At 54.2% G+C, this 12,559-nt stretch overlaps 1 protein-coding gene across 1 annotated transcript in view; it reads left to right on the top strand.

The window, feature by feature from the left end:
- Window positions 1-12,559, top strand: part of KCNA2 (potassium voltage-gated channel subfamily A member 2) — a 131,458-nt gene that overhangs the window by 107,384 nt on the left and 11,515 nt on the right. The gene's annotated exons all lie outside the window — the stretch shown is intronic.

Here is a 12,559-nt window from a genome sequence, read left to right as displayed (position 1 = left end):
TGCCCTGTCACTCCTTGTTCGGGGCCACCAAACCGCTTGAAATATTTCCAATCTAAAGCTTTACACCACATGATTATGCTCATACGTTCCTGCTTTCACCAGCCCCGAGTTTCCTTGGGGACCTGGAGCTCGGAGCTTCCCGAGATGGGGACGAGGTTTGGGTTCGGTCTGAGCTGAAGGAGCCTTGGCGGCCTCAGGGTCCGGGAATCCCGGTTCCCGTGGAGCAGAACTCCTCTAATCCCTGTATTTAGTGAGGATCCTTTTCCAATCCCTGTATTTCATGAGGATCCCTCTCCAATCTCTGTATTTTATAAGGATCCCTCTCCAATCCCTGTATTTTATAAGGATCCCTCTCCAATCCCTGTATTTTATAAGGATCCCTCTCCATTCCCTGTGTTTTGTCCGGATCCCTCTCCAATCCCTGTATTTTATAAGGATCCCTCTCCAATCCCTGTATTTTGTGAGGATTCCTCTCCATTCCCTGTATTTTATAAGGATCCCTCTCCAATCCCTGTATTTTATAAAGATCCCTCTCCAATCCCTGTATTTTGTTTTCCCCAAACCCCAATTCCACATTCCAAACCCTCATCTCAGCCCCTCCAAACCCTCATCTCTCCACCCAAACCTGAAATTCATCCCCCAAGTTTTAATTTCACTTTCTAAGCTCCAATTTTACACCTCAACCCCAATATCTTTTCCCCAAACCCTAATATCACCCCCTCCCATTCCATCCCTCAGACCCCAATTTCATACTCCAACTGCTGATTTCACCCCCTAAATCTGAATTTCATCCCCCCATAACATAATTTCACCCCCAAACCCTCATTTCATTCTCCCAAACCCTAATTCCAACATCCCAACCTCTTCCCACAAGCATGAATTTCACCCCACCAGATCCTGATTTTGTATCCTAACCCCCTATTTTCATCCACCTGAACACTAATTTCTTGCCAACAAACCCTAATTTCACCCCATCGAACCCCAATTTGACCCCATAAAACCCCAGTTTCACCCTCCAAACTGCAATTTCACTTCCAAATTCCAATTTCACCCCATCAACCCCAGTTTTATCCTCTCAACCCCCAATTTCAACCTCCAAACTCTTAATTTTACCTTCTAAACCTCAGTTTTGCCCCACCAAACCCCAATTTGACCCCTTCAAACCCCAATTTCACCCTCCAAACTGCAATTCCACTTCCAAACCCCAATTTGACCCCATCAAACCCCAGTTTTATTCTCTCAAACCCCAATTTCACCCTCCAAACTGCAATTTCACTTCCAAATTCCAATTTCACTTCATTAAACCCCAAATTGATACCCTAAAACCCTCTAAACTGCATTTTCACTTCAAAATTCCAATTTCACTCTGTCAAACCCCAGTTTTATCCTCTCAACCCCCAATTTCACCCTCCAAACTCTTAATTTCACCTTCTAAACCTCTGTTTTGCCACATCAAAACCCAATTTGACCCCTTCAAACCCCAGTTTCACCCTCCAAACTGCAATTTCACTTCCAAATTCCTATTTCACCTCATTAAACCCCAAATTGATGCCTTAAAACCCTCTAAACTGCATTTTCACTTCCAAATTCCAATTTCACCCCACCAAACCCCAGTTTTATCCTCTCAACCCCCAATTTCACCCTCCAAACTCTTAATTTCATCTTCTAGACCTGTTTTGCCCCACCAAACCCCAATTTGACCCCTTCAAACCCCAGTTTTATTCGCTCAAACCCCAATTTCACCCTCCAATATCCCATCTAACCTGCCCTCTGGCAGGGGAAAGCCATTCCCTCTTATCCTGTCCTACCAGATCTTTGTCCCAAATCCCTCTCCAGCTCTCCTGGAGCCCCTTTAGTCCCTGGAAGGGGCTCTAAGTTCTTTCCAGAGCCTTCTTTTCTCCACCTGGGTGTTCCCAGCTCTCCCAGCCTGGTTCCATAGTGGAGCTGCTCCAGTTCCCTCAACAACCTCCAGGTTGCTCAGAGGAACTGAGGAATCAATGAGGTGAAAAAGTTCCACATCCTTCTAATGTTAGGGCAGCAGAACTGGATGCACCATGATATTTAAATACAAACCTCAAAGTGACAGGAATTGTGTTTGAAACAAACACCAAGCTTCTGGAATTGAGATTCTCCTGTGGAACAACCTGGGACCAGCAGGTATTTCAGAGCTGTGGTGATGGGGGAGCTCAGTGTGTGTGTGGATCATCAGCAGAGAGCTGAGGGAGGCAGATGCAGCTGGGTGGGATCAGGTGCAGTGACACAGGAGGAGCTGTGGCTGATCCCTGGATGTCACACAGGATTGTCCCAGCCATTGCTCCCAGCTGGGTACAGCTGCTTCCCACAGAGACACAAAGGGAAAGCTCAGGCAGCATGGTTTCCCCTCTGGAAAAGTTCTTCTGTCCAGATGGTGCCATTTTACAGCAATGCTTCCCTTGCAGAGCTGCTAGAAAGGGTTTTGGAGGCTGGGTTGGAGATGAAGAATGAGATCCAGCAGTTTTAGGGAGCAGAATATCCCAGTGTACAATAAGAAAGCATCACTGCAGTCTGGATTGGATGCCCCCACATCCCAGGCAGAGATTCTTCCCCTCCAGCTCCTCTCCTGAATCTCTGATTGTGTCTGTAGGATTATGGAACCCCAAACTGGTTAGGGTTGGGGAGACATTAAAACTCATCTCCTTCCACCCCCTTTCCCTCCTCCCACCTTCCACAGCCCAGGTTGCTCAGAGGAACTGAGGAATCACTCAATGAGGTGAGAGAAAAGTGCAGAAAAAAAACATCATCTGCCATATTTTGGCTTCATCTGAATTTTTTTAGTTACATCTGGTAAAACCTGGCACAGCTCCACGGCTGGAGAAGAAATGCATCGCTTTAACAACAAGTGATAGAGACTTCTGTCTCCAAGGTCCTCTCCTCTTCCCAATGGTGCCTGGGATTGGGAGAGAAAGACAGGGATTAAAATTCCCCAGCAGATGAGTCACAGGGTAAAAGACACCTTGGGGGGGAGCACTGGGCCACATCACCACAGGAACAGGCCCTCCTGATAGACATTTAATCAGATTTCACTCCTCCTGACCTGCTCCTTCCAAGGGGAGACTGCTCCTGGATTTTTCCACCTCTGCATCAGCTGCTGGTGATGTGGATCACTGTGGATCTCTGTGGATCTCTGTTCAGCAGCACTGGTGTGTTTTGGAGCAGGTTTGGTGCTGGGAAAAGGCAGCACAGCACTGGGAAGGAGGTCTGGAGAGGATCACGTTTGTCAGGCCATGAAAAATGATCTGGCACAAGCAGGAATCTTCCCCTGGGCCCAGGCTGGAGAAGGAGCACTGTGCTGTGCTCTGCCTGTGCTTAGATAAAAGTGTATGAATAATTCAGGTGCCAGATGGCCCTTGAGCCCCTGGCCTAGATCTAAACATCTAATTACAGCTGGTGTCCCTGGGACTTGGGCATCCAGGTCCCTCTGCAGAGCTGGGCTCATCCCACAGGACACTTGGGTGTTGCAGACCCACAGAAATTGACTGTTTCGTAAAAAAAACCCCAAACCCAAAACCAAAACATGATTTTGGGGTTTAACCATGTGTTTTCCTTTCCAAGCCCAGCTGGAGTGGATGGCAGAGGAGCAGGTGGGTCTGGTGGAGGAAGAGATGCTGCTGGGATGGATCCCAGAGCTCCCACTCCAATCCCACTGATGCAGGCAGGCTTGCACCTCTGCCGGGGAGGCATTTGCCTGTTTGCAGTTCTGCACTCAGACGAGCTGCCGAGATGTTCTCGTTTCCCCGCTGGCTGTTGGAGACATGGAAATCCATTAGCTCCACTTAGGCGAGGCCACAAGAGCCCTCCCGGGAGCGGAGCCGCAGCCGAGCGAAGCTTGCCCTGCAGCGGTGGCTGCGATCCCCGCAGCGGCGAGGCTGGACCTCGCCCCGGGCAGCAGAAAGGAAACTGGAGAACATCCGCGCTGCGGGATGCCGGGGAGGTTTGGCAGCGAGCAGCGAGCCGGCACCTCGAGGAAAGACGGGAGGGAGCCGATTTCTCCTCCTGAAGCTGCGCCCGGAGCGCTGGGCGGCGGCGAGGGATGGAGGCAGCTCCGGGATTCCTCACCCTTCCCTGGGCTGGGTTAAACCGCCGCTAAAGCCAGGCTCGTGTTGCCATGAACTCTGCTTGGGGGACAGCTTTGGGTCCCCGAGCAGCAACTTCTGCGGAGCATCCTCGGCACCAGCAGCCGCAGACACCCCGCGGCTCCCCAGCCTCGTGAGACCTGGGGATGCTGGGGCTCTGCCCGAGGGGAGGGAGAGAAGGGCAGGGAGAGCAGGGCAGGGAGAGGAGGGAAGGGCAGGGAAGAGCAGGGAGAGAAGGGCACAGAGAGCAGAGCAGGGAGAGAAGGGAAGGGAAGAGAAGAGCAGGGCAGGGAGAGAAGGGCAGGGAAGGGAAGAGCAGGGCAGGGAGAGAAGGGCAGGGAAGAGCAGGGCAGATGAGAGTAGAACAGGGCAAGGAAGAGCAGGGCAGGGAAGAGAAAAGCAGGGCAGGGAGAGAAGGGAAGGGAGAGAAGGGAAGAGAGAGAAGGGAAGGGAGAGAAGGGAAGGGAGAGAAGGGAAGGGAAGGGAAGGGAAGGGAAGGGAAGGGAAGGGAAGGGAAGGGAAGGGAAGGGAAGGGAAGGGAAGGGAAGGGAAGGGAAGGGAAGGGAAGGGAAGGGAAGGGAAGGGAAAAAGATCAGGGCAGAGCCCCCGCCCGTCCCGCTGCCGGCAGAGGGCAACGACAGCCCGTGAATTACCGGGTCTGATCCGGCCCCGCCGCCGCAGCCCTGCCCGAGACCCTCTACTCTGGCTCCTCACCCCCCTCCGCTCCCTTTTCTTCTCCATTTAGTCTCTTTTCCTCCGCTGCGTGGGGAGGGCTCGAGTTTAATAAGTAATGAAGGAATTTATGGAGCCATTAGCACGGTAATTGTTCGCTTTCCACCTAATATTCAGAGATTAATGGAGAGGGAAGAATAAACCCCCAAAGTACAGGGAGAATTAAGGCAGGATCAGGGATTGCATTGCAGGGCCACATCTTTTCCAAAGCCCTGTGTCCTGAGGAGACCTGGTGCACGGACACGAGCCCAGAATTGCAGAGCTTTGGGCACCCAGGGTCCCCTTGTGCTCTTGGTCACGTTGTCCTCCCAGGGACTTGCTGGGAATGGTCCCTCACAGGACGGTGATGTCTGGACAGGATGGAGCCACCTGATTTTGGGTGCCCAGCCCTGATCCCTCCTGCAGGGACACAGCCCAAGGAAGCCAAGCAGAGCCCTACACACATCCAGGGCCTCCAGGTGCTTTGGCTCTGCTCTGTCTCCGGTCCATCTGCCCCCTGCAAGCTGCTGCCTTTGCCTTCCAAGCGCTACCTGTGCTCAGAGGAGCCCAGATTCCCGTCCTGCTCCCTCCTTCCCACGCCGTGCCTCGGTTCCTCCCCGTGCCCGGGAGGAGCAGCGGGGTCCAGAAGGACTCTGCCCATCTGTGCTCCGGCAGGGAGGCGCCTTTAAACGCCGGAGCCTCCGCTGGAGCCATTTCCATGTCCCCGCACGGTGACACGGCCGGGAATGACGGACGAGCTCAGACACCAAACAGGTGGCGGCTCTGGAGGGGGGACATCACACAGCCACAATGCCCAAAATGACCCAAACACCAGAGAGAGACCTCATCCCAGCCAGGGCTCTCGGCTGCCTTTGGCAAAGGATTCTCCTTGGATAGAGAGGGAGGGAAAATGGGGGAGACCCCCCCAGCCCTGCCCTGAGCTATAACGTCACCGCTGTGTGACGTGTTTGCAGGACGAGTGACCCTTGCTCCGGGAGGGAGAGGATGCTCAGAGGAGCCAGCGAGACCAGCACCGAGACCTGCGCCCTCCCCCGTGTCCCAGGGGCAGGAACAAGGACACAGCCTGCGGCTAAAGACATTTCCCAACCATTTGCACGAGCAGCCAACAGTGAAGGGAGGCGCTGGGCACCCGGCGCTCACAGAGACAGAGATGCCCCAGGGACAGCTCCGTGTGCCAGCCAGCTGCAGGCACCTCACACCTCTCTTCCACACCTCCAAGGATCGTCCCCAGCTCCCTTCCTCTTGGAGGTGGCGTGTGTCACGTCTGGCAGCTCTTTCCTGTGACAGGCTGCAGCCGCGGGGGGAGTGGAGCACTCCATGCCAAGCAGCACGTCCTCCCCTGTCCTGTCCCTGTCCTGTCCCTGTCCCTTCAGGGCCCTGCCTGCAGCCCTGGAGGAGAGCAGACCAAATCTCCCTGACATCTTCCTTCCTCTCCAACACCTTCCCAAGTGCCAAAAGTGGTGTGCTGAGCTAATTCACCCCAGGGCACAGGTGAGAGCCCAGAGAAGGTGCCTGGGATCCCTCAGCTCTCAGAACACATGCTCACCACAAACTCCAGGATTTTTCCTACTTTTCTGTCCTCCCCATCCCCTGCAATGCACAGGCAGCCCCAAACTGGTTTCTCATCCCCTTCACCTTCAGACAATTTTCCACCTCCTCCTAAGCAGCACCAGTGCCTCAGTTTCCCCACACTGGGGGACTTCAGGAGCTGTTTTTCCATACTCAGGAGTGGGTGATGCCCTCACCAAGCCCCCAGCACATCCCATCTCGGGTACTTCAGCATGGATTCATCACATCTTTATGTCACCAGGAGAAGGGAAAAATAGCAATTAAAATAAATCAGAGGCTGGCAGCTCCATTTGTCACCTCGAGGGGAGCAGTTCCAGCCTGGATGGGGAGGGAACTCGGGCAGCAGACGATCAATAAGGCCCGTGGGTCTGTAAGGAGACACCCACCAACCTTCAGTCAGGGCCCAAAGTCAAAACCTTGCCTGACTCTGCCATTGGAGCAGTGCTGGACCTGGGAAAGGAATGTGTGAGTTAAATTCCCTCAAGATCTTGTGTTTCCAAGCCAACAGCCCTGGGCAAGGCTGTGCTGCTCAAGGAGACCCTTCTCCAGGTGTAAGGGGATCCTCCACCCTATGGAGGAGCTGTAAATAATTTATGGTGCTGGCTGGTGGCACAGACCTGAGGGTTGCTCTTCACGGGGGGTTTTATCCCAGGATGCTCCAAAGAACAAGGGAATCTTCTCATTTCCAGAGGACTGGGAGCTGGGGATGCTTTGGGATCTCAATCCCAGCTGATGCAAAGAGCAATGTCAAGCTTCATCCCCATGGTGGCTCCAGGTCGTGTTCCTCAGGGATTCTCCCCTAGTCTGAAACAGGAGACATAAACCTGGCAGACTGGGCTCTGTGAAGATGTTAATGAGCACATGTTAATGAGCTCCATGCTCCATCCCATAGTACCACACCTGCCACTCATGACAATTCATTATGGATTTAATTCTGTGCTTTTCCTTCCCTCTGGGTGGTCCAGCAGGTCACTCCCAGAAGGGCTGAGCACATCCTCAGGGACAAGGAGCCAAGCCAGGCTGTCCTTGTGCCTGCAGAGGCACTGGGCATGGTGACTCCCAAAGCAGAGCCATGAAGGGCAGGGTGGTGTCCCCACAAACCTGCCACAGGCACCCACAGGGTCCCCAGGGGTGACAGTCCTACCCCACCAGCAGCACTCCTGATGGGAGATCCTGGTGGAAAAGGTTTTAGAGGCCCAAAGGGCTCAACACGTGGTTTATGTGGTGAGGGGGCATTTCACAGGCACAGGAACAGCCCTGCAGCCTCCCCCTGCCCTGGGATCTCCCTCATCCCATCTCCACTCCTCCTGCTTCCCCTCTAAGCTGTGATAAATCCTGTGGGTCTTCATCAAAAACCACACTGTACATTGGGTGCCTGGAGCTCCTTCAGCCATGGACTATGAATTCTTGCTAAATATATATTTAAGGCAGTCGTGGGGATATTTTTAAATGACCCCTGAAGCTATTTCTGCCTAATTTCCCTCACTTTTTCTCCATGTCTCTCCCTGATCCTCTCCTCCAGAGAGGACAAGAGCTCATTTTCATCTCTCCTGTCTGGGAGATGGGGTGCCTGACTGGCTGAGGACAAAAAACAGCCCAAAAAAGAGCAGACAGGGCTGAGCAAGAATAGCAACAGTGCTGGCCCAGGGCAGAGCATGGCAGGGTCCAACCCCCCTCCAGCTACAGGGTGCTGCTAATCACCAGTCAAGAGCACCCAGGGTGGAATATTCCCCTCTGCAGCCTCACCCAGGCACCAAACAGGGCTTTCAAAACCTCTGTAATCTCAAATTGGATTAAACCTACATGGTCAGGATGAGATCCTGATGCTGGGGACCAGCCCCTGCTCACAGGCAGAGACACATCCCAGCCTGCCATGAGAAAACAGCGGGTCCAGCCACAGCCCCAAACCCAATTTATTCTCCACCTTGGGCCAAGCTGTTTCTCTGCTTTACATCTCGATGTTCTCCTCTGACACCTGTGGAAAATCACCCGTTCCTGGAGCTAAGGAGGCCCTGCAGATGGGAAGGGTTATTTTCCCCGGGGGAAGGGCAGCATGTGTGTGCACTGAACCACTGCCAGGGGACAAACACAACCCAGGGCAAAGCCCCAGGCTGCTGCTGAGGAGAAACCTCAGCGCACTGCTTTAACTCTTTCATCTCCACCCAGCCTCCTGCCCCCCTGCTGATGTCCTTGAGAAGCTGCATTCATCTGGAATTCACCTCATTCATCTTCCCTGGAGGCTGATTCACCTTCCAGCTCTGCCCCTCACCCTTCCCACCCATTCTTTTCACAGTGATTAACTCCCAGCCCTGAGTTCCATCTGCCACAGCAGCCTCCCCATCACCCTGACCCATCTGTTTGGGCATTTCTCAGCTGTCCCTAGGGCTTTTGTCTGTCCCTTGGGATGGGCTGAGTGGGAAGCAGCAGGATTTCCTGCTGGCTTCCAGCAGGGAAAGGGCAATGCTGCTTTTCTCCTGGCTTCTTCTCCATGGCTTTCCATCTCTACCTTCCCCCAAATTTCCCTACCTGCAACTCACCTTCAGCCAATTTTTGGCACTTTTCTGGCTGCTCAGGCATCTCTGAGCCTTGGGAAGTGTTGACTCAACAGGATGCCACAGAAAATAAAGGCAAGAGCACATCATAAACCAGAAAATGGGGATCCCACTGAAGCAATAGATCCCTGAGAGGCCCTGCCCCAGGATTTATCCTGCACCTGCACTGTGCTGGAGCAGCAGCCCCAAGGCTTCACTGTGAGATTTATGCAGCCTGGATTTCCACTAAAGCTCCTCCAAACTATCCCACAGGCAGGTGGAGTAGCACAGGTGGAGGAGCAAATCTCAGGGCCTGAAGATATTCAGAGCTCCTGTTTTTCTTTAAATCTCTCCAAAATGCTTTAAGAGACCCTATGTGCTCTTTTTTTTTTTTTTTTTTTTTTTTTTTGGCAGAGGCTGCCAACAATCAGGTTCTAACCACAGCAACCACCACAGAGCATTCCCAGCAGCCCAAACTGGGTGATCTGGTGCAGCCCCTTCCTCCCTGACCCTGCCTGTGTGCTCAGCATTGGCACTGAGGTGGTTTCTCACACTTCAGTCAAATGCAGTCTGGGGCTGCTCTGAGGATTTGAAAAAGAATCTCCCCAGATCCTGGCTGGGCTATAGGACAGAAGAGCTGAGTGTGTGAAGTTGTGGCTCACTGTAAAACTTCTCAGCTGGTGTCCTTTGAAAGTCCTGTTGCACATTCAGTCCTGGAGATTCTCCATCAGCTCCTGCATCTGTATTTCAGCACAAACCAGTCTGGGATGGATCCAGCATCCTGGTCTGGCAGCATCCCTGAGGTTCAGGCTGACCAGTGGAGGTATGATGGGGTGAGATGCTCTGAAATGCCCCTCAGAGGGGGAGCCTGACCCCAGGAGACCCCCAGGACATGGAGAGGAGACCCTACAGCTTCAGAAAATATTTGATCAGGTGAATGTCAAGTGCCACAACCTGGAGTGTGGATCTAAGCCCTTCCTCCCATGGCTGGGTGTCACTGGGACACCCCCCTGAACCCTCAGCCCAGCCTGGGGGCTGCCAGGAGCTCAGGGAGGGTGGGTTGATTGCAGATGCTCTTGGGGAAGGTCCAGGAACCCCAGAGCAGAGCCAGGTCACAGCTCCTGCCGTGCTCAGAGCACGGAATTCATGGATTTCACAGAATCACTGGGTTGGAAGAGACCTTCAAGATCACTGAGTCCAACCCTGCCCTAACACCTCAGCTAACCCATGGCACCCAGTGCCACATTCAGGCTTTTTTAATCACATCCAGGCATGGTGACTCCACCACCACCTCTCCATTCCAGTTCCCATTATCACTCTTCCTGTGAATTTTTTTTTCCTAGTATCCAACCTAATTTTCCCTTCACACAGCTTGTGTTCTCTCATTCTGTCGGTGCTGCCTGGAGAAGGAGACCAACCTCACCTGAGCACAGGCACCTTCCAGGGAGTTGTAAAGAGTCATCAAGTCACCTCTGAGTCTCCTTTTCTCCAGGATAAACAGCCCCAGCTCCCTCAGCTGTTCCTCATGAGGCTGGTGCTCCAAACCCTCCCCAGCCTTGCTGCCTCCTCTGGATGACCAGGGTGGGTGTGAGAGGTGGAGAGGCCAGAGAGAGGGAGGAGAGCAGGGAAGTGGCCTCAGTCACTATTTACAGCTTCTCTGCCAGCCAGGGCAGGGATTGTCCTGCTCTGCTCTGGGGCAGCCTCATCTCCAGTCCTGGGGCACTTCTGGGCAGCACAATATAAACAGATGGGAATTGGAGAACATCCAGTGAGGGAGGGGAAGGGTCTGGAGGGGCCTAATGAGGAGTGCTGAGGGGATTTGGTCTGTTCAGACTGGAGAAGGAGATGAGGGAAGACCCCACTGGTGTCTTCAACATCCTGCCAAGGGACAGCTGTGACCTCTGTGACAGGGACAGGAGCCAGGGAAGGGCTGGAGCTCTGCCAGGGGAGGGTCAGGTTGGATTTTGGGGAAGGTTCTTCCCCCAGAGGGTGCCCAGAGCAGCTGTGGCTGCCCCTGAGAGTGTCTCAGGCCAGGCTGGACAGGGCTTGGAGCAGCCTGGGACAGTGGGAGGTGTCCCTGCCATGGAACTGGATGAGCTTTAAGGTCCTTTCCAACCCAAACCCTTCCAGGATTCCATGGCACTGGCACAGGTGGCCACCAGTGTGGCAGGGGCAGAGGGCACTGAGTGGAGCTCCCCATGCTGAGGGGGGGCCTGGCTGGGACCCCCAGCAGGCTCTGGGTGAGTCTCTGAGCTGCCCAAAGGGAAGAGGGTCCCCCCACAACCATGGTGCCCAGCCAGGGCAGGCTGCAGACATCCCAGAGGAGCCAGGAAGCTGAACAGGGGGAATGGGCAGAAATGAAGCAAAATCCACCCTGGGCTAGTCCAGCTCCTGCTCCAGTCTCAGGCTGCCATTGCCCATGGCTGCTCCAGCCCCTCTCTCCTGGAAAATCTGCCTCTCCTCCCTCCTCTGAGCCACAGCATCGCTGTGAGAGCTCTGATCTGCCCAGGGAAGGACTCCCAAGGACACCAGGCAGGGAAGGGACACCATGCTCAGCCTGATTAGATGGATTTGAGAGCAGTCTGAACCCTCCTGCAGGACCAGTGGAGCAGGGCTATGATCTTCCCAGGTGACTGGCTGCAGGTTCCTTGGGGTACTGAAGGGCAGATGATCCCAACTCCATGGCACCCACATTCTCCTCAAGCCAGGGCCAGGGGTGCAGCCCCCCAGCATCTCCCTCCCCTCTGGCCACTGTTGCCACAGAGAGAGGAGCAGCAGCTGAGATAATTTACCATTTAATGTGAGCAGATGGCTTAATTTAAACCAAATCAGAAGGGACAAAAGCTGGTCTGAATGTCTGAGTTCAGCCTGTCCTCCTGCTTCTCTTTCTCCCAGCACTGCCTTTCTCCAGCAGCAAGGAAGGTCCTGCAGGATCCAGCCCCAAAGCTCCTCATCCTTTCTCCTCCCCAGGCACCACTGTGCAGGATGGAGGAAATATATTTCCAGATGTAGCAAAAGTTCCAGCCTCCCCCCAAACCCTTTGCACAGAGTTCTGGTGTCCAGAAGCCCCTGAGATTGTCCCTTTGGGATGGTGTTGACTGGTGGCAGGTTCTGGAGGGGGTGGCACTGTCACCCCGTGGTGCAAGGCAGAGCTGGGAGTGGTGGGGAGGGGCCAGGGTGGGCAGGAGCCTCAGAGGAGCTCAGAAGCTTCCAGGGAGCAGGAGGATGAAGACCAAAGGGACTGTGGTGGCTCCTGTGCCAAATCTCTGCTGCTCCTCTGGAGCATCCCAGCCATGGTGCCCATGAATCCCTTCCCAAACTGCCCCCCAAGCTGTGCTGCCCCAGCTGTGCCATCACACTGGCAGCTCTTACAGAGCTTGGGAAGGTTGGTCAGAGCCCTCTGGGTTGGCCCAGCCCGACCCCCCTGCCCAGGCAGAGTCTCCTGGACACAGGAACACACAGCTGGGCTGGGATGTCTCCAGAGAGGAGCTCCACAGTCTGTGCCAGTGCCCATCTCCAGCTCAGGGCTTCTCCTGGTTCTTGCCTTCCACCCAGAACCAAATCCCACTCTGGCTTTGCCCACGTGGGTCCCATTTTATTCCCTTCAGGCCCCCT

Source organism: Erithacus rubecula (assembly GCF_903797595.1).
Source record: "Erithacus rubecula genome assembly, chromosome: 26".
NCBI lineage: Eukaryota > Metazoa > Chordata > Aves > Passeriformes > Muscicapidae > Erithacus > Erithacus rubecula.
Note: the sequence above shows the minus strand (reverse complement) of the source record. Positions and strands in the feature narration are given on the sequence as shown.